We start from the raw sequence: 23,256 nt of genomic DNA, 5'->3' as shown, positions 1-23,256 counted from the left end.
CACAAATATACATCTCTATTCAAGGTATTTAATTTTCTTAACCTTTCCTCCCCACTCACTAACAAACAATATTTATTCACGCATACACCGTATGGATACTTCAAATCACAGTTATCTATATAACAGAGGAACTACCCATCTTGGTCTAGGATATGGATACAGTTGTTATGAAAGTCTGCTGTCAAGATCTGACTCTGCCTGTCTGTTGTGATGCCATAGGGTTTAAATGGGTTAATCTTTGTAGTAGAAGGATGACCAGTGTATCTATATCGGAGTTTACCAGTCTGGTTGACCACAACTACAGCACCAGCTCCACAGTCAGCCACACAGATATCCAGGTTTCTGTTCTCACTGATGTATTTAATTTTGGCAATTCCTGAATACAGAGATTTGCCCTCATCATCAAACTGGATTGTTTGTTTCTCTGTGGAGCCTGAGTAACGGACAACTTTAGATTGTGTTTTATCATCATCATACATGGTAACCAGGAGATCACCAGAGGAGGTGACACAGAGATTGCCAGGTACCCAGCCCTGAAGTCTGATCACCTCCTCTGTCTTTCCATTCTTTACTTTATTAACAGTCCTTGTTTTCCAGTCAGCATACACTAGACCCCCATCACTTGTTACTGCTATATCATATGGCCATTTCCCTGATTTTGTTTTGATTGCCTTGATAAGTGAGCTTCTAATGTTAAAGCATTTCATACATGTATTACTGACTTCATATCCACTTGTCCAGATTTCCTCTTCATTAATACAGGTAACACTACGGAGTTTTTCATACCCAGTATGTATAGTAGTGATAAGTTCTGGTTCTTCCAGTTGTTCTCTGGTTAGTGTCTCTGGTGTCTTCAGTGTGTAGCCATTTTCTTCTGTTGTGGTAGATAATGGTGAAAGAGATCCAAACAACTTGTAAATTTGTTCTCTATCTACTGGTTTTGGACTAAACATGGGCAGTGACACCTGAACTTTGGGAGGAAGTTTGCACCGCCAGAATTCTGTGTTTCTGGAGCTGTATTTCATGGTCATGGACACTTCATTGGATTCTTCAATTTTCTTCAGGCTCAGCAGAGTTTGTTCAGTAAGGGACTGCATTTGTTTGGCATCCTCTGCATGTTTCTTCAGAATGTTAATGTGTTTTATTTTAAATTCTACTACGATTATTGCCGAGATCAAAGAAATGCCGCGGACATTATTCTCCAATAAATCACGAACGTCATCAAAAAATTATCAGATCAGAAACACATGTCAAATCTGTACAGTTGAAATAAATATTTCACTGTATAATCTAATACTTATTTAGACCACATCGATGTGTCGTCTTCCGCAGTCTAAAAGTGTGTATTGCCTGCACAGCTGATAAATATCCGTTTTTATAGCCAAGTGGGGCTGTTCTACGGACCTCCCCACAACATTTACACTCCCGTGATTTTACTGATAAAGCAATGAAATAGACAGCTGGTTTTGTTATTTTTCACTCATAAAAATTAATCAATATATGTTACAAGCAAATTTATAAATAATTAAAGGATATTTTTAATCCAACAAAAGCTGAAATCGTCTGCATTTTATGCAATCGATTGACCCTCTGGTGTTAAATGGAACAGCGAAATTGCGACATGGTGACCTAATTCGTTTCTCTATAGAGAAAACGATCAACTGTATTTTAGAGCCGTTAGTAGAATAGAAATAAAGTCCTTGTTGTCGTGAATGATGCAGGATAACCTCCTCGGTCTCGAAATGTTGTCTGAAATATTAAAGCCTCGGCTAACGCCTCGGCTTTTATATTTCAGACAACATTTCTCGACCTCGGAGGTTATCCTGCAACATTCACGATAACGCGGACTTTATTTCTTAAATCATCAATTTCTTTTTTCATGGCATTGATGACATTATCAATTTCTCTGTGCCATTGTTCTCCATGTTCTGTCACCGCTGTTGTAAGTTTCTCATATTCTCCATCCAACTTAGCTATCTGTGTTTCTATGTCTTTGGTGATTTCTTTATATGCTGGACAGATAATAATTTGTAATTCTTCTTTATCTTTTGCGATAACTTTTTTCTTTGAGTTGTAAACTTCTGAGAGGACTGCAAATTTATGCCCTTCGTGCTGTTTTGATGCAGAGCATAAGGCGCAAACAGGAATGTCACATTCCTTGCATTGTAATTCACAAGTTTTGGTAGGATGTGTTGCACACTTTGGATAGATCAAGGTTGACTTTCTTTGATCGAATGGGACAATTTTATGCTTGTCATATTCATCAGCAATGTGTTCTCCAATACAGTGTTTACAAAGGTTGACATGACAGAAATCACAGTACATCTGTACTAGAGCTGTCTCACATAGGTCACATCTGATCACATCCTGGGCACTGAGGCGGGGGTCCATGGTTTCTGTAGAAGTTCTATAAATAAAAAAAAGAATTGTTTTGACATTGAAATTAAACGTCCATTTAGTGAATTATGATAAATACTTTTTGTTTGAATAGTGAATTAATACTGACTAACATAATATTACTTCCTTGTTCAAAAAGTTTTTACATTTATTTTTCAACATGCACATGTTACTTAAAAAACATTTGTTTTTAATACATCACAGTTAATTTGGAAAGTTTTTTGCTTAAATGAACTTTAATACGCCGTATTCAATTGGAATGACCTTGTGATAAATCATAAATACAACTAACTGAAAGTAAAATTGCCACAAAAGTTTTCTATTTTATGATAATGAATTTTCAGGATTTTCTACCGAGGTAGGAAACTTGCCTTACAGTGATGGAATGACTTCATCAGTCTTCTTTTGTTTATTCTTTTTTTATTCTGTTAGACCATGTCTCACAACAGAGTGCTCGCAAGTAGCACAGTTCAGCGTTTGTTGTCGTTCTTAAAATTAGAGTTATCTCTCTTGCATCAGTGCATAGCTATGCACTCATGCATTGTATCTAAGTGTATCAGTATGAAAGCCTTTTAGGATCAATCTATGAAGAAAAAAAAATTAAAAGGCGTTATAACACCTTCGAAAAAGCGTTATTAGGCCTTTTCAAAAGGCGTTATTAGGCCTTTCCAAAAGGCGTTATTATACCTTTTGAAGAGCCATTATTATGCCTTTGACAGGCCTTTGCTTTTGAAAGGGGAGAGGGGGCAACCTTCCAAAGAATTGACGAGCAAACAAAAAACGAAACACCCTCCCCCGAAAAAATACTACTAAACTGCCTAAACTTGAGGGGATCTTTTTACAAGTTTTCGGTAAAACTTTTTTAAATGCAATGATTCGCTAGAGTTTAAACACACTGCAACAAAGTGTTCAGGGAGCAAGCAGCCATGCAAAAAAGTAATTTTTATATTTAAACTATAGCATGACTATTCCTTCAAAAAGTGGAGTGAGGGAGCGCCCCCCCCCCCTTTGCACTCGTACTACCGGCCTGTTTGGAAAGGCGTTATATCCAAAAATGGAAATGCGTTATTTTATATAAATGGATACTTGAAAGATTGAATCAAAGCCATCTTTATTTATGCAATATTTAAAAGTATTTTCTTTATTCCTGCACATCTCACAGACAATTGTTTACATGCGTGTTAAGAGAAGTCAACACTCTACTTGTGGAAATCCAGGATAAAGGCAGACTCAGATTAATTGGGACTTTGCTTGCCATGTCTTAAAAATTCATGTCAATTTTGAAAATATTTTTCTCTCCTCTTGGAAAAAAGCAGGCAAACTATTTGCATGGGTATAATGAGCAATTAGCCTTCAACCAAATTTGTGAAATCCATGACCCTTGGTAGAGGTGTCTGGCATCAGAGAAGGACTAAGTTGGTTTAACACTGAAAAAAAACATTACACATTTAAAATTTTTTTTTTTTCTGGAAATCTAACTACAATATGTTTAAATTACTTTTTTTTTTAAAAAGTAGCCCTTTCTTTAATTGTGAAATTCATGTCCCGAAGGTAAGATTTCAGCCCCCGGAGTGGGCTAAGTTAGTCATATATTGAAAATAAAAGGCGTAATAGCCGTTTGGAAAGGCGTAATAACGCCTTTTGAAGAGACGTAATAACGCCTTTTGAAAGGCGTAATTACGCCTTTTGAAAAGGCGTAATAACGCTTTTTTTTTTGCCTTATTACGCCTTTTTGAAAGGCGTTATTACGCCTTTTTGAAAGGCGTTATTACGCCTTTTTGAAAGGCGTTATAACGCTTTTTAAATTTTTTTCTCCATAGATTGATCCTAATAGGCTTTCGTATATCAGAATAGATAGCAATATCATAACTGTAATATACTAGAACAATAAAATGCTTTCTTTGGTTGGTAGTACGGGAATTAATGTTGCAGCTGTTGCAGAAAAAATACATAACCCTCTTACGCGGCAACGTTAATAATTCCAGTACTAGGCATAACAACCAAATAGAGACATTTTATTGTTTATATTCATATCTGTACAAATAATCATGTAAAGTAGGATTAAGTAGGTTAAATATTGTACTGTATTATTGATATGTACATCATTGTAATTTTCATACAGGCGCGGATCCGGGAATTTTCTCCAAGTGGGGGGGGGGGGGGGTCCACCCCCGTCAAAAAAAATTTCCAACCCAGTAATTTCTTGACAATTAAAAAAAATCTTTTTTCCCTTCCCAAACGTATTGAATCAAGAAAATTTCTTGACAAGCAAAAAAAAAAAAAATCATTTTTTTATTTGATTCAGTACATACTTTTAATAACTCTGTAAATTCCAGCCCCCCCCCCCCCCCCCCAGATCCGGGCATGTCTTTGATGGAAGAGCCCTTAAGAAATAAAGGAGATAACATTTAGTGGATGTAAATATATAAAAGTAACTAACACAAAAACTGAATAAAATTTACTTCATTTCATAAAATTACAAGCCTTGAGGATGGTGTATTTTGTGTATTTCTATGTCCGTCTAAACATACTGGCTGTCATTCTTAATGACTACGTAATGAAGCCCCCTTTCCCTCATTAAAGTTGAGGAAATTAATAAAGGCTTTAAATAATGCACAGACTCATTCATTATAAAAGATTATGATCAGTTTAATGAAGCTTTAATCATTCATTAAATATTGATACAACCGAATCCTGATAATAAACATAGGTTAATCAGAGATTACAGAGCTAACCTCAACGAATGTTGTCTTTAAGTAAGGTAAAGTCCCACATTAAACTAATAATCTAGTAGTGTATATCTCAAGATGCAACATTTATGCAATTTTGATCAAATAAGGCTTGCAGTGACTTGGTAATAGAGGTATCCAAAAACTTTGAACTAGTCACTCATTCAGAAAATGTAAATCAAATCCAGCATCTGAAGCAAGTTTGAGAGTGTTCATCCCTTGATGCATCATCTATGCAAATTTGGTGCAGATGGGCCTTATAGTTTCTTAGTAATAGACCTGCATCCAAAGCTTTAACCTGGTCCATTATCTGGAAAATGTATGTCAGATCCAGCATCTGAAGCAAGTCCATTAGTGTGCATCCTTAGATGTATCATCCATGCAAGTTTAATCAACATAGGCTCTATAGTTAATTTAGAATGAAGCTGCTCAAAAAACTTTTACCTGTTCACTCATCCAGAAAATGTAGGTCATATCCAGCATCCGAAGCAAGCCTGGTAGTTTGCATCCTTAGATGTATCATTTATGCAAGTTTGGTCAACATATTCCTTATAGTTACTTGAAAAAGAGACCTGTACCAAAAACTTTAACCTGCACCAAAAACTCAAACCTGCTCTAAAAATATTAACTTGGTCATTCCTTAGCTGAAATTGAAGCATCTGAAACCTTGATTGGTACAATGAAACACACTAGAAGCATCTTCTATGCATCTCTGATTAATGAAGGGCATAGAAGTATTTAAAAAGAAAACTGCACCCAAAACTTTATTCTGGGATGCTGACACCGACGCCGAGGGTATCACATAAGTTCCCCCCAACTTCGTTGATGTGAGCTAATAAAAATCGGAAAATCACTGAAATTGGCGGTTCAAAAAACTCGCATTTCAAACGTACATAAAAAAATATCGAGCTGTAGTACTGAGCTGTCTGTCCAAGAGCTTGTTTGGACCCTTAGTGACTGTGTATCTGTTGAAAAGAATGTTTTCTAGTCAATACATTATGACGTCATGAAATGTGTCATTTTTCCAATATTTACTGAAAATCCCTTCAAAAAGGGCCAAGTTTTAATATTTTTCAATATTTCATATAGAGCACCTCTGATCTGAAATATGCAAAATTCTGAAGGTTATAATAAAAACATTTCATTTTTTTTTTATCAAAGGGTATGCTCATATTTTATTTCTTTGCTGAAGGTACTTAAATACGCCTGTTTTCCACCAAATTCAAAAACATTGCGATCACAAAGCCTGTTTTCCAATACCTGAACTCTCGAAAGAAACTTTGTTATAGGAAATGAAAGCACTAAGTCTCTACTTTATTTTGCTGTAAGAAACGGGACAAAGAGTGATATAAGGACAGGGCTATTTTATGCAAAAGGTGAACCTAGCTCTTTCTAAAAGGAATATGCATGGAACAAGGATTTTAACAAAACTATCTGTCAAAAAGAAGGTCTAATCATAGCCATGATGTTCTTCAACATCAGATTTTTTTCTCGTGTATTTTCATCTCCCATTGTGGCCCCATCCTATCCCTGAGAACCATGATTCAAACTACCTTGAATCTACACTAATCTATGTAAAGAATATTTCCCATGTTTCATCTCTTGATTGTGTTAATTTTTACGAAGTTTTTAATGATTCAACCAAATTTTCAGAAATTCTTTATTATCTCCCCTTGAAAAAGGATGTGGCCCTCTATTTGAATCACCTTTACCAAAGAATACTGTGTGCCAAGTTTGGTTGAATTTGGTCCATTGGTTCAGGAGAAATCAAATACATGTATGTGAAAAGTTAACAGTCACACAGAGGCCAAACAATATGTGATTGAAAAGATCACTTAAGATTTCAGCTCAGGTGAGCTAAGAAAGGTAATTATGCATATGTTGATGTTGTGTACTAGTGTGCCTGGTTACTAAAAGCAGTAAAAAATTGTAGTAGGAGTAGCATTTTGGAATGTTGTTCACAGGCAAGCACAGAAGGGATAAATTCTTCTCATCCTCAAACAGCAGAGCCAAAATTTAGCATTCTACATCAATATGGGCAGCTTTCTAAGGTAGTGGTACTAGTTCTTTGCCAAACAATGGATGGATTGTAACCTCGCATCTTTTCCAAGTTCAATTTATTAAACATACAGGGTACTTTGAAGAAAGTGTGGTCAAGTGGTAAAATTCAGATGACAATGAACAAAATGCTGACATATTCTTTCTCATTGGACCTATTTACTTTAAAGGTAAGAAATGATAAAAGAAAAAATTGTAATGAATTAAACACATTTGAAAATGCTTACCTAATAAATTTTATTGAAACATTTCTCAATAAAACACTTCACAGTATGATGCATACTGGCAATAATTATGTGTAAAATTTACATTCAAGATTGTACAGCCAAGATTCAATCAACATGTTTGATTTAAAATTAATGACAAAGTACTACATATTAAGAAAACTTCGGTATACTGTGTACATTGTAATACTTGAGGTTTACTCCTCTCTGTATTAATAAATAAATCTTCCTTTTATACATTTACCAATATCTCCAGAAATAAAACTTAGAAGACTGGAACACAACATACACTTTTAAATGTTTGCAAACAAAAAAAAATCAATTATTGCACAATCAAGATTACATATATCGTATTCCTAGTGTGTAAAACTTACTTTAAAGTTACTATCAGTAAACAGCAGTTTTGTACATATTGTGTCTGATATCCTACTGTCCTACTCCATTTTGATATCTCATACTCCACACAACAGACAAAAACAGGAATTCATGTATTGATTGTGATATACTAATCCTAGCTCAATAAGCTTATTCTTGTGGGATAACTTTGAGGCATTTGCACTGAAATATAACAACAGGGAATGCTTTTTTTCGGAAACACACAAGCAGTCAAGCCAGATGAATTCCCTAAGTTAGTTGTGCAAGTGAATAAAACAACACAATCATCACATTTATGAAGTAAAGTTATATAAAAATCCATTATACATACATTTTTGAATGATAAAATTATTCTTTTGTATACATTTGTACAGTTTTGTTCAGTTTATTCAGAACTATTCTTCTAAAGTTTTGATGTAAAGTACTTCCTCACAAAATATGGAATGAACATCTTCTTCTAATATTGAGGTCAACTGGAATATGGAGCCTCACATATCACAATAGGGAAATCCATATGAAGTCGCGGAATGGGAAGTTTGACTTCACCCTGAAAAAAAATGTCCAAAACATGGATTGAAACAAATTACTATAGTTATAGATTGAACGTCATCATGCCCTATTTTTGGAGTGTTCTGCTATAAATACTGTAGACAAGTGGTGTAATGATATATACTGGTAATTCACAAAAAGCTGTACTTTATCAAGGTATAAAAACATATACCTGTGTATCACAATATATAACATTTTAAGCAATTTATGCTATTTCTTTTTAAGTTAACCTAATAAAGGTGGGTTTTTTTTTCTTATTTTTAATTATGTGTTTATTGTGTTCAGAGCTTATTAAATGTTATATAATGTATTTGTGAACTGAGAAATAATCATCACCTTTTATCCTTTCACATTATGACAGAGCATTTCTCATTTTAGAACATAGACACACAAATTGAATAAAACATATATATGTGAGTCGCCACGACAAATTACTATTTATGTCTTCATTTTTTAATTTTCTTATAAAATTAGCCGAATTCCCATTATGGCTAAATTTTGAGATTTTGTAAATAAAATATATCATTTTTGCATCATCATAACTTGTGGATTAAAAGGAGATTGACTCAAACATTTTGTATTTTTACTTTTCATACTATAGCTACCTGAAAATGCAAAAATATCAATTTCATGAAAAAAAAATCAATAAACCTGGTTTTCTTGCGGCTTATCACATATATGAAAGGTGAAATATCGTGATACAGTCACAGTGTATCATGATATACTACGATATACTTAAGCCGTATCTTTACACTCCTACTAGACATCTTTTTCCATGTGGGATTAATTTACGCTGTGCACATTGTCACAGATTTTCCACGGAAATTTGCCACAGCATACTTAAGTTCACTTAAGATATACAATGGCAATCCAAGAAACCCGGCTAATATTCTAACCGCTGATTGAACAGAAATTCTGATTTCGTCATGAAGAATTGAACACATACATTATATATTTTACATCTACAAACCGCAGCACAGTTAAGGCTGCAATAAGGAGGCGGGGCCTAATTTTTACGGGAAATGCTTACTATGACATCACACAAAAATACATGTTCTTCAAATTACCACAAAATGAAATGATACGCTATTTTAAACTGTTGGATAGCTTGAAACTACATCAATACTTACTATTGCATGCATTTTTGTCGTTGGATAAATCCCACACAGCAATATATAAACAATTCACTGATCCAAATGCACTTGTCAATGTGACGTCATATCATAAAATTTGACGCAGTTTGTATGCAGTGAGAGGCGGATCAAGTTGTATTTCATACAATGAAAAATGTGTTTTGTAATTAAATAAAATATTATTTGCGGATATATAAGAGGCCTTTAACTTGGATGCGATGTCTATTTTATGATTTTATTCATATACTTCCCGTACATTCCTTAGACAAGTGAAACTGCCGTACATTTGTATGCAGATTCATTGAAGGACCGTAACAGAAGGGTCGTAATAAATCGATCTATTGCAAGGGCATACCCTCAACGAATTACGACAAGCTTTTACACATAAACTTAAGAGGTATGAAGATATTTGAAAAGTCCTGCGAACCTGATGAAATCTTGCAAATGAATTAATTATATCTATATTTAATGTACTTGACCAGCAAAATATTCAACATACGGTCTAACAAATGTAATTTTAGCAATTATATAGTAGAATCTATATAGGTTCGCAGCACTTTTCACAAACTACAAAGAGTGTTGAAAATAATTATAAATTAAACTTACATTTTTAACTTGGTTATGCCCTTGCAATATTGGAATTTATAGATGACCTCAATACTGCAGGTATATTTGCTAATAAAAATCACTTGACTGCCACATTACGTGACAAATCTAAATAAGAAATCTAAACGTCTTCAACATGTAGTTTTCAGCCACATTACATTTGTCCGATAATAGTAAAGGCCTGAAAAGAATCGCCCATCCTTGTAAAGAATGTATTTTCTGTCTAAAAAATTCGCCGGTATTTCCATTTGGCACTGTAGTAGTTTATCAGCCCTGATACAAATGTTTGACTGAGATTATATGCTTCATCCTGTAACCAGACACTGTATTGCTCTTATTTCTCTTGACCAACTTTCTATGAAAGTGTTAAAGTAACATATAACTCCCAACTACATGTATGTTTTCAATCTTTGATAACACAATGTACTTTTGTTATATATTATATATTTTGATATGCTTCTCAATAAATGTATAGAGAGAACCTAGGCATTCACAGAGCCATATCGAACCACACTTATAATGCCTCGGGATTATTTTTGTGTGTGATATCACAATGTATTTTCCCATCTCTCTATTCTTAATGACATTGCAATATATATATTTAACGTAACAAATAATCTGTTGCACTGGCAGATTATTCTCAATACAAAGATAGCCTTGACTAGGAGTTTTGTTCTAACCCTCAACCAAGGTCATGTTGTAAAATATGAAGGTGATAATTAAAGATTTTGCAGAAATTGTATTTTTTCTGCCAAACCAAAGCAATGGACTCAACCAGAATCATTTGATCAAAGAGAAGTGTGAAGTTCTCATGTGCAGGATATGATACACTGTCTTTCCAACTTGCTATTGAGTGTGCTGAGAGCTTTTGATTTTCGCAAGATAGAAGTTTTATCTACTTGTCTCTTAGATTTTCGACTTTAAGCTTGTGTATAACTTACAATGAAAACATCAGAAAGACTTCACATTTTTTGAGATTGTAACATATGATTTGAGTGTTACTCTTGACCTTGAACCAAAAATCATGAGAACAACGGCGGCAAGGCCATGGTTATATTGTAAGTGTATATAGCCATATTCAAGGACGTTCATGTTTCACAAACACAATTATCATGTTACCATTACCATGCATGTGTTATTTTGAGATGGGTTTATTTAACATAAAAATAATAATCTGATTTGTTTAAATTGTCAGGATAGTAAATAACACAAAAAGGGACAATACAGGTCCCTCAAGGTCACTGCTGGGTGGAGGGGGATAATGCAAGGATGAATGAAGATAGCAACAAGTTTGGACCAGTAAATACATTTACATAGCCTCATATGTTGCAAAACAAGAGCCTATTCTGTTATTGTATTTATTTATAAAGGAGAAGGAATATATATGATATGCCTGCTGCCTTATACATTTATGTATTACACATCATAAAATATATATAAAAAGAGGCAATTAATTCCATTAAGTTTTAAAGTGAAAACCTGCAGATGATAAAATCATTAGGTTCAGTATTCTGTCCCTGTATAAGAGCACCGTTTCATTGAAATTATAAATTCCTCTGAGAATATTATGTCATGGTATTGATATATTCTACTCACTTGAAAAAATAAAAATATGAACAAATTTATCATGTTTATACCTAACAAAATGAAACATTTCAATTTTTTTTTTTTTTACAAAAGAGGCGCAATAAAAAAAAATACTAAGAAGTCATGGATCTTGAATAAATATATATAGGCCAAAATCTGAAGGGAGAGTATCATTAATTTGAAAGACAGTAATTCAGAGTTTTATGTCCATGGTGACTCTTCTGTCAAACATAGAAATCACCTACATCAGTATATTGTATAGCTCAGGTGAGTTAAAAAGTAGTTTCAATCTACAAAAAAATATACACAAACATATATCTCTATTCAAGGTATTTAATTTTCTTAACCTTTCCTCCCCACTCAGCAACCAACAAATAATTTTTATTCACGCATACACCGTATGGATACTTCAGATCACAGTTATTTATATAACAGAGGAACTGTCCATCCTGGTCTAGGATGTGGATACAGTGGTTATCACTGTCTGCTGTCAGGATCTGACTCTGCCTGTCTGTTGTGATGCCGCGGGGTTTAAATGGGTTAATCTTTGTAGTAGAAGGATGACCAGTGTATCTAAATCGGAGTTTTCCTGTCTGGTTGACCACAACTACAGCACCAGCTCCACTGTCAGCCACACAGATATCCAGGTTTCTGTTCTCACTGATGTATTTAATTCTGTTATTTCCTGAATACAGAGGTTTACCCTCATCATCAAACTGGATTGTTTGTTTCTCTGTGGAGCCTGAGTATTGTACAACTTTGGATTGTGTTTCATCATCACTGTACATGGTAACCAGGAGATCACCAGAAGAGGTGATGCAGAGATTGATAGGTCTCCAGCCCTGTAATCTGATAACGTCCTCTGTCTGTCCATTCTTTACTTTATTCACAGTCCCTGTTATCCCACCAGAGTACATTAGATCCCCATCACTTGTCACTGCTATATCACTTGGTAATCCCCCTGATTTTGGTTTGATTGCTTTGATAAGTGAGCCTTGAATATTGAAGCATTTCATATCACTGACTAGTGCACATGTCCAGATTTTTTCTTCATTAATACATGTAACACTGCGGAGTGCATTATACCCAGTATTTATAGTAGTGGTAAGTACTGGTTCTTTCAGCAGTTCTCTGGGTGATATCTCTAGTGTCTTCATTGTGTAGCTCTTTTCTTTTGTTGTGGTAGATAATGGGGAAAGAGAACCAAACAACTTGTATATTTGTTCTCTATCTACTGGTTTACGATTGAAAGTGGGCAGTGATACCTGAACTTTGGGAGGAAGTTTGCTGAATTCTGTGTTTCTGGAGCTGTATTCCATGGTTATGGACACTTCATTTGATTCTTCAATTTCCTTCAGGTTGGACAGAGCTTGTTCAATAAAAGACTGTATTTGTTTGACATCCTCTGCATGTTTCTTCAGAATGTTAATGTGTTTTATTTTAAAATCATCAATTTCTTTTTTCATGGCATTGATGACATTATCAATTTCTCTGTGCCATTGTTCTCCATGTTCTGTCACCGCTGTTGTAAGTTTCTCATATTCTCCATCCAACTTAGCTATCTGTGTTTCTATGTCTTTGGTGATTTCTTTATATGCTGGACAGATAATAATTTGTAATTCTTCTTTATCTTTTGCGATAACTTTTTTCTTTGAGTTGTAAACTTCTGAGAGGACTGCAAATTTATGCCCTTCGTGCTGTTTTGATGCAGAGCATAAGGCGCAAACAGGAATGTCACATTCCTTGCATTGTAATTCACAAGTTTTGGTAGGATGTGTTGCACACTTTGGATAGATCAAGGTTGACTTTCTTTGATCGAATGGGACAATTTTATGCTTGTCATATTCATCAGCAATGTGTTCTCCAATACAGTGTTTACAAAGGTTGACATGACAGAAATCACAGTACATCTGTACTAGAGCTGTCTCACATAGGTCACATCTGATCACATCCTGGGCACTGAGGCGGGGGTCCATGGTTTCTGTAGAAGTTCTATAAATAAAAAAAAGAATTGTTTTGACATTGAAATTAAACGTCCATTTAGTGAATTATGATAAATACTTTTTGTTTGAATAGTGAATTAATACTGACTAACATAATATTACTTCCTTGTTCAAAAAGTTTTTACATTTATTTTTCAACATGCACATGTTACTTAAAAAACATTTGTTTTTAATACATCACAGTTAATTTGGAAAGTTTTTTGCTTAAATGAACTTTAATACGCCGTATTCAATTGGAATGACCTTGTGATAAATCATAAATACAACTAACTGAAAGTAAAATTGCCACAAAAGTTTTCTATTTTATGATAATGAATTTTCAGGATTTTCTACCGAGGTAGGAAACTTGCCTTACAGTGATGGAATGACATTCATCAGTCTCCTTCTGTTTATTCTTTTTTTATTCTGTTAGACCATGTCTCGCAAGTAGCACAGTTCAGCGTTTGCTGTCGTTCTCAAAATTAGAGTTATCTCTCTTTCATCAGTGCATAGCTATGTATGGCACGCTAAATTCACAAAAATTAGATAAACATAGTTTAACTTTGTCGATTGTAAACTATAGTTTACGAACTGTAAACAATAGTTAGCGAATCGTTAACGATAGTTTCATCTGTAAACTATATTTAACGGTTGTAAAGTGTATAGTTTACGAATGCTAATCTAAGTTTATCTAGCTGTGTGTAAATAAACGTTAACAGAAGATTTTACTGATAAATATGGCACGCCAATTTCACAAAAATTAGCGAAACTTAGTTTCACAGTTGATAAACTAGGTTTATCGACTGTAAACTATAGTTTACAAACCGTGAACTATAGTTAACGATTCGTTAACTATAGTTTTCATCTGTAAAACTATATTTAACGGTTGTTAACTATAGTTTACGAATGCTAATCTAAGTTTATCTGTCTGTAATTAAACGTTAACAATAGATTTTGTTGATAAACATAGATTCACATCTGTAAACTATAATTTACAATCGTGAACTATAGTTAAGAGTTGTTAATCATAGTTTCACAAATCGTGAAACTAGATTTATCACATCGTCGCAAGCCACGGGTTTTGTGTCCATTCTATTTCCACAAACCCGTGGCTGCCTCCTACCAAATTCTCTCGTTCTCGCGACTGAATCATTGAATATTTATCAAGTGACGCCAGATTTACCTTGACCAATGAAATCACTCTGTAGCAATTTTTGGTACGCTTAAATGGCGGCGCCCATAATGAAATCATGTTTGCTATGCGTGGCATTTTTATTGAAAAAAATACGATAGATCCTGAAGAACAGAGGTGGGTAACGTATATTCTAAAATACTTACAAGGTTTTACATTAAAATACAGGGTTTCGAATGTAGACGTTGTATGAAAACGCTGAATAGCGTTACTGGTTCTGACATGAAGCGTCAGATGTTATTCCATTGGTTGAATGTATGTTATTAATATTCATAAGAACGAGAGAAATTTGTAGGAGGCAGCCACGGGTTTGTGGAAATAGAATGGACACAAAACTCGTGGCTTGCGACGATGGGTTTATCAGATAAACTATGTTTTACATTCGTTAACCATAGATTTCGGTTGTAAACTATAGTTAAATGTCATTTATACTCACAAACTATATTTAACAGACGTAAACTATACTTATCGATCGTAAACTATAGTTTTGAGAGCTAAACTATGATTCACATTTGCCAATCATAGTTTATCGTAATAAACTATAATTCACACTCGTAAACTATAGTTAAGAGTTGTTAAATATAGTTTATGAATCTAAACACCTGTTAACTGTTAACGATAGTTTTCAATTCGAAATTTCGCGGCACCAATCGCGAGAAGCAGTAATGGGGTATAGGTTTTATCAGTGCGGAGAATATTAAGGACACGTGTTGGGCATTATCTAAAGCAAAGACCGAGTTATATATAATCAATATTACTTTCTCTATTTAAACGGGATTAATTGTATTTGTTTTAAAATGCCGTTTATATATACATTTCCTATGGGGAAATTTTTAGAAATATTATAAATTTTAATTTTTTAAAAGACAGAATATTACGAGATTTTTGCTCAAGCAGAGGAGGGTGAAGCGCGTTTTACAATGTGCCAAGCATTTTCCCGCCACATCTCATCACCAAAACAAAGAAACTGAAAGAGAGGAATTGCAGTGGCGGATATAGATAGGGTTGTGGGGGTTTCAACGTCCTCCTTTGAATTTAAGAGAGAGAGAATGAGAGAGAAGTCCCAAATATTTGTTGTGTTTGTTCCGTGAAAGGCCACTTTTATTTATGTATGAAGAAAATTCGGTTGTTGAAAAATAAATTCCGCGCCTGCAATGTTACATGTACTGTGTTATGTCTTTATTTACAGATGAATATAAGATATACATGTATTTTATTAATGACAGATCACGCATTTCGGTCTCTATTTTTCTCTTTTAAATCAAAAAAAAAAAAAAAATTAATCAATAATTTCCCATGCAGTCATTCTTCTTTTTATTTCCAACTAGATTTGCTTTAAAATAATAGAACATTTACTTATAACGCCAACAAGAAATATACATGCATATATATTTAACAACAATTGTCGTTACATAGCAAAATCTTATAATGCTGTAACTAGGATTAGCCGATCTATAATTTACAAAAAAAACTATTGTTAACTATAGTTTTGATCGTAAACTATGGATTAGAGTCGTGAAATCTAGTTTCACAGAAAATTGTGCATCTCCGATACAAAATAAGAGATTCTGTTCCTAAACTGTGTTTCTCAAGTGTAAAACTATGTTTACCGCATTTTTGTGAATTTGGCGCTTTATATGTCTGTAAAGTATACTTTACAAAGCCTAAACTATAATTTACATTTGTTAAGTATAGTTTAGAGTTGTAAATCATAGTTTACAAATCGTGAAACTATATTTATCAGATAAACTATATTTTGCAGTAGCAAATGATTGTTTTCCGTGTTAATTATAGTTTACGCTTGTGAAACATAGATTATCGTGTAAACTATAGTTTACATATGTGAAATATAGATTATCATCGTTAACTATAGTTTACGGTCTGTAAACTATAGTTTACAGTCGATAAACCTAGTTTATCAACTGTGAAACTATGATTAGCTCATTTTTGTGAATTTGGCGTGCCATAGATAAATATAGATTCTCATTTGTAAACCATAATTTACATTCGTTGACCATAGTTAAGAGTTGTTTATCATAGTTTTACAAATCGTGAAACTATATTTATCAGATAAACTATGTTTTACATTCGATAATTATAGATTTAACTAGATCGTAAACCATCTAGTTATCTGTCATTAATATACGTACTCATAAACTGTATTTAACGAGGTTGGATCCTGATATTTAAAGTCTTAAACTTTTTTGTGAAGTATATTTTTAGTTTCTACACACATAGCTTAATTAAAAATCAAAACCAAAATTGAGGGTCAATATGCTTCTTTTGGCGCTACAGTACATTTAATATGACCTTTTTGTACTGAAAATTGTGTCTTAATCAAAAATCACATCTTCGACGTTTTCCCTCCAACGTTTTTATCCAAATAAATCATGGGACAAAAAAACTATTAGTCTATTTAAAATAAGACACATTAAAGTTGTGACTAAGAAAAAGTTTCAAATTGCTTCGCATAATCAATTATTTGACCTTTCTGCACTCACAAAATGTGATTTTTCTGGCATTAAAAATTTCACCACCGAGAAAATTATTTTAAAGTCTTAAACTTTTGCTGAATTTAAGCAGATTGATCAAAGTTATCTTATATATTCAGAAAAGAAAAACAAAAGTGGGGGTCTATGATCTAAATTTTTAGATATTACTAAAAAAGTGTTAATTTTACGTTAAAATTGGCTCAATTTTTTCCTCGACTTTCAGAATATATTTACTATATTTGTCACAATATAATGAAAGAATTCATAAGAAATAATCTAATAGATATTTCAGAACCAGCATAAAACATTTCATTGCAAAAAACAGCTCTATTTGCAACCAGCATGGAAAAATAGGAATCTAAACTTAACAGTATTGTATATATTTCAAAAGGGAAAAAATGATCATTTTCTTCTAAAAAAAACCTTCCGCCACAAAATATAGTTCCTGGCTCAATCCTATTTGAATGGAATTTAAACGCGGTTTTTTCATTGGATATAGTTTAATTTGCATTGTAGAATCCAGATTTAATGTTACAACTTATAAATGACGCAGAATTTTAGAAATAAAGGTCCAGACCAAAATCTGCTCAAATGCTCAGGATCGAACCTCCTTAACAGACGTAAACTATTCTTAACGATCGTAAACTATAGTTTTGAGAGATAAACTATGATTCACATTTGTCAATCATAGTTTATTGTCTTAAACTATAATTCACACTCGTAAACTATAGTTAAGAGTTGTTAAATATAGTTTATGAATCAATTAACCTGTTAACTGTTAACGATAGTTTTCCAATCAAAACCTCGCGGCACCAATCGCTAGAGAAAATACTGAATGTGTGTCATTGCCGTAAGTTCTATATAAAACGAAACAAATAAACAGAATTACTTGAGTAATTTCTCTTGTTGATAATCTTAAATGTATGTCAAGCTTTCAGCACCTATTTTGATACCAGCAATGCTCTGTCATTTTTGTTTGATCAGCGCAAAAGGATGCAAAGACGACAATGATAATTCCGTTGCTGCTGAAGAAAAATTAGATTAAAAACCGTCAAAATGCATTTTTCCCATCTTTCACTTTTGAATGAAACATAAATTTTAATCAATAATTTTCCTGTCATTTTCTTTTTATTTCCAACTAGATTTGCTTTAAAATAAAAGAACATTTACTTTTAATGTCAACAAGAAATATATATATTTAACAAACAATGAAAATAATCGTATAGCTAAATCTTATCATGCTGTAACTAGAATTAACCTATCTATAATTTACGGACAAAACTATTGTTAACTATAGTTTTGATCGTAAACTATACTTTAGAGTCGTGAAATATAGTTTTACAGAAAAATGTGCATCTCCATACAAAATCAGAGATTCTGGAATTAAACTGTGTTTATCAACTGTAAAACTATATTTATCATAATTTTGCGAATTTGGCGCCTCAAATATCTGTAAACTATATAGTTTACAACCGTAAATTGTAATTAACATGTACGTTAACTATAGTTTAGAATTGTAAACCATACTTTACAAATCTTGAAACCGTATTTATAAGATAAACTACGTTTTTCAATCGCAAATGATTGTTTTCGGTGTTAAGTATAGCTTACATTTGTGATTTAGAAATGTGAAAATAGGTAGCAATATCATAACTGTAATATATAAATGTAACTTACACAAAAACTGAATAAAATTTACTTCATTTCATAAAATTACAAGCCTTGAGGATGGTATATTTTGTGTATTGTGTTTATTTCTATGTCTGTCTAAACATACTGGCTGTCATTCTTAATGACCACTTAATGAAGCCCCCTTACCCTAATCAAAGTTATTTTGATTAGGGTAAGGGGGCATAGAAGTACTTAAAAAAGAAAACTGCACCAAAAACTTTAACCTGGGACGCCGACACCGAGGGTATCGCATAAGCTCCCCCCAACTTCGTTGAGGTGAGCTAATAAAAATCAGAAATCACTGAAATTCGCAGTTTTAAAAAAATCGCATTTCAAATGTACATAAAAAAAATTTTGATTAGGGTAAGGGGGCATAGAAGTACTTAAAAAAGAAAACTGCACCAAAAACTTTAACCTGGGACGCCGACACCGAGGGTATCGCATAAGCTCCCCCCAACTTCGTTGAGGTGAGCTAATAAAAATCAGAAATCACTGAAATTCGCAGTTTTAAAAAAATCGCATTTCAAATGTACATAAAAAAAATATCAAGCTGTAGTACTGAGCTGTTTGTCCAAGAGCTTGTTCGGACCCTTAGCGACTGTGTATCTGTTGAAAATGAAGTTTTCTAGTCAATGCATTATGACGTCATGAAATGCGTCATTTTTCCAATATTTACTGAAAATCCCTTCAAAAAGGGCCAAGTTTTAATATTTTTCGACATTTCATGTAGAGTACCTCTGATCCGAAATACGCAAAATTCTGAAGGTTATTATAATCAAAATGTTTCTTTTTTTTATCAAGGGGTATGCTCATATTTTATTTCTTTGCTGAAGGTACTCAAATACGCCTGTTTTCCACCAAATTCAAAAACATTGCAATTTCACAAAGCCTGTTTTCCAATACCTGAACTCTCGAAAGAAACTTTGTTTTAGGAAATAAAAGCACCAAGTCTCTACTTTATTTTGATGTAAGAAATGGGACAAAGAGTGATATAAGGACGGGGCTATTTTATGCCTAAAGTGAACCTAGCTCTTTCTAAAAGGAAAAGAAAGCACTATACTTACAGTTAATAAAAAATGATATGCATGGAACAAGGATTTTAACAAAACTATCTGTCAAAGAGAAGGTCTAATCATGACCACAATGTTCTTCATTATCAGATTTTTAAAGATTTTTTTCTCATCTATTTTCATATCCCATTGTGGCCCCATCCTATCCCTGAGAACCATGATTCGAACAAACTTGAATCAACACTAATCTATGTAAAGACTATTTCACATGTTTTCATCTCTTGATTGTGTTAATTCTTACGAAGAGTTTTTAATGATACCACCAAATTTTCAGAAATTCTTTATTATCTCCCCTTGAAAAAGGATGTGGCCCTTCATTTGAATCACCTTTACCAAAGAATACTGTGTGCAAAGTTTGGTTGAATTTGGCCAATTGGTTCAGGAGAAATCAAATACATGTATGTGAAAAGATAACGGTCACACAGAGGCCAAACAATATGTGATTGAAAAACTCACTTAAGATTTCAGCTCAGGTGAGCTAAGAAAGGTAATTATGCATATGTTGATGTTGTGTACTAGTGTGCCTGGTTACTAAAAGCAGTAAAAAATTGTAGTAGGAGTAGCATTTTGAATGTTGTTCACAGGCAAGCAGAGAAGGGATAAATTCTTCTCATCCTTAAACAGCAGAGCCTAAATTTAGCATTCTACATCAATATGAGCAGCTTTCTAAGGTAGTGGTACTAGTTCTTTGCCAAACAATGGATGGATTGTAACCTCGCATCTTTTCCAAGTTCAATTTATTAAACATACAGGGTACTTTGAAGAAAGTGTGGTCAAGTGGTAAAATTCAGATGACAATGAACAAAATGCTGACATATTCTTTCTCATTGGACCTATTTACTTTAAAGGTAAGAAATGATAAAAGAAAAATTTGTAATGAATTAAACACATTTAAAAATGCTTACCTAATAAATTTTATTGAAACATTTCTCAATAAAACACTTCAGAGTATGATGCATACTGGTAATAATTATATGTAAAATTTACATTCAAAATTGTACAGCCAAGATTCAATCAACATGTTTGATTTAAAATTAATGATAAAGTACTACATATTAAGAAAACTTCGGTATACTGTGTACATTGTAATACTTGAGGTTTACTCCTCTCTGTATTAATAAATAAATCTTCCTTTTATACATTTACCAATATCTCCAGAAATAAAACTTAGAAGACTGGAACACAACATACACTTTTAAATGTTTGCAAACAAAAAAAAATCAATTATTGCACAATCAAGATTACATATATCGTATTCCTAGTGTGTAAAACTTACTTTAAAGTTACTATCAGTAAACAGCAGTTTTGTACATATTGTGTCTGATATCCTACTGTCCTACTCCATTTTGATATCTCATACTCCACACAACAGACAAAAACAGGAATTCATGTATTGATTGTGATATACTAATCCTAGCTCAATAAGCTTATTCTTGTGGGATAACTTTGAGGCATTTGCACTGAAATATAACAACAGGGAATGCTTTTTTTCGGAAACACACAAGCAGTCAAGCCAGATGAATTCCCTAAGTTAGTTGTGCAAGTGAATAAAACAACACAATCATCACATTTATGAAGTAAAGTTATATAAAAATCCATTATACATACATTTTTGAATGATAAAATGTAGACAAGTGGTGTAATGATATATACTGGTAATTCACATAAAGCTGTACTTTATCAAGGTATAAAAACATATACCTGTGTATCACAATATATAACATTTTAAGCAATTTATGCTATTTCTTTTTAAGTTAACCTAATAAAGGTGGGGTTTTTTTTCTTATTTTTAATTATGTGTTTATTGTGTTCAGAGCTTATTAAATGTTATATAATGTATTTGTGAACTGAGAAATAATCATCACCTTTTATCCTTTCACATTATGACAGAGCATTTCTCATTTTAGAACATAGACACACAAATTGAATAAAACATATATATGTGAGTCGCCACGACAAATTACTATTTATGTCTTCATTTTTTAATTTTCTTATAAAATTAGCCGAATTCCCATTATGGCTAAATTTTGAGATTTTGTAAATAAAATATATCATTTTTGCATCATCATAACTTGTGAATTAAAAGGAGATTGACTCAAACATTTTGTATTTTTACTTTTCATACTATAGCTACCTGAAAATGCAAAAATATCAATTTCATGAAAAAAAAAATCAATAAACCTGGTTTTCTTGCGGCTTATCACATATATGAAAGGTGAAATATCGTGATACAGTCACAGTGTATCATGATATACTACGATATACTTAAGCCGTATCTTTACACTCCTACTAGACATCTTTTTCCATGTGGGATTAATTTACGCTGTGCACATTGTCACAGATTTTCCACGGAAATTTGCCACAGCATACTTAAGTTCACTTAAGATATACAATGGCAATCCAAGAAACCCGGCTAATATTCTAACCGCTGATTGAACAGAAATTCTGATTTCGTCATGAAGAATTGAACACATACATTATATATTTTACATCTACAAACCGCAGCACAGTTAAGGCTGCAATAAGGAGGCGGGGCCTAATTTTTACGGGAAATGCTTACTATGACATCACACAAAAATACATGTTCTTCAAATTACCACAAAATGAAATGATACGCTATTTTAAACTGTTGGATAGCTTGAAACTACATCAATACTTACTATTGCATGCATTTTTGTCGTTGGATAAATCCCACACAGCAATATATAAACAATTCACTGATCCAAATGCACTTGTCAATGTGACGTCATATCATAAAATTTGACGCAGTTTGTATGCAGTGAGAGGCGGATCAAGTTGTATTTCATACAATGAAAAATGTGTTTTGTAATTAAATAAAATATTATTTGCGGATATATAAGAGGCCATTAACTTGGATGCGATGTCTATTTTATGATTTTATTCATATACTTCCCGTACATTCCTTAGACAAGTGAAACTGCCGTACATTTGTATGCAGATTCATTGAAGGACCGTAACAGAAGGGTCGTAATAAATCGATCTATTGCAAGGGCATACCCTCAACGAATTACGACAAGCTTTTACACATAAACTTAAGAGGTATGAAGATATTTGAAAAGTCCTGCGAACCTGATGAAATCTTGCAAATGAATTAATTATATCTATATTTAATGTACTTGACCAGCAAAATATTCAACATACGGTCTAACAAATGTAATTTTAGCAATTAT

At 33.0% G+C, this 23,256-nt stretch overlaps 1 pseudogene; it reads right to left on the bottom strand.

Moving 5' to 3' along the window:
- Positions 1-13,659, bottom strand: LOC133184809 (uncharacterized; annotated as a pseudogene).
- Positions 13,660-23,256: the final 9,597 nt, after the last annotated feature.

Source organism: Saccostrea echinata, unplaced genomic scaffold (genome assembly GCF_033153115.1).
Source record: "Saccostrea echinata isolate AGI-Se365-2 ecotype Australia unplaced genomic scaffold, CSIRO_AGI_Sech_v1 ptg000011l, whole genome shotgun sequence".
Lineage (NCBI taxonomy): Eukaryota > Metazoa > Mollusca > Bivalvia > Ostreida > Ostreidae > Saccostrea > Saccostrea echinata.
Note: the sequence above shows the minus strand (reverse complement) of the source record. Positions and strands in the feature narration are given on the sequence as shown.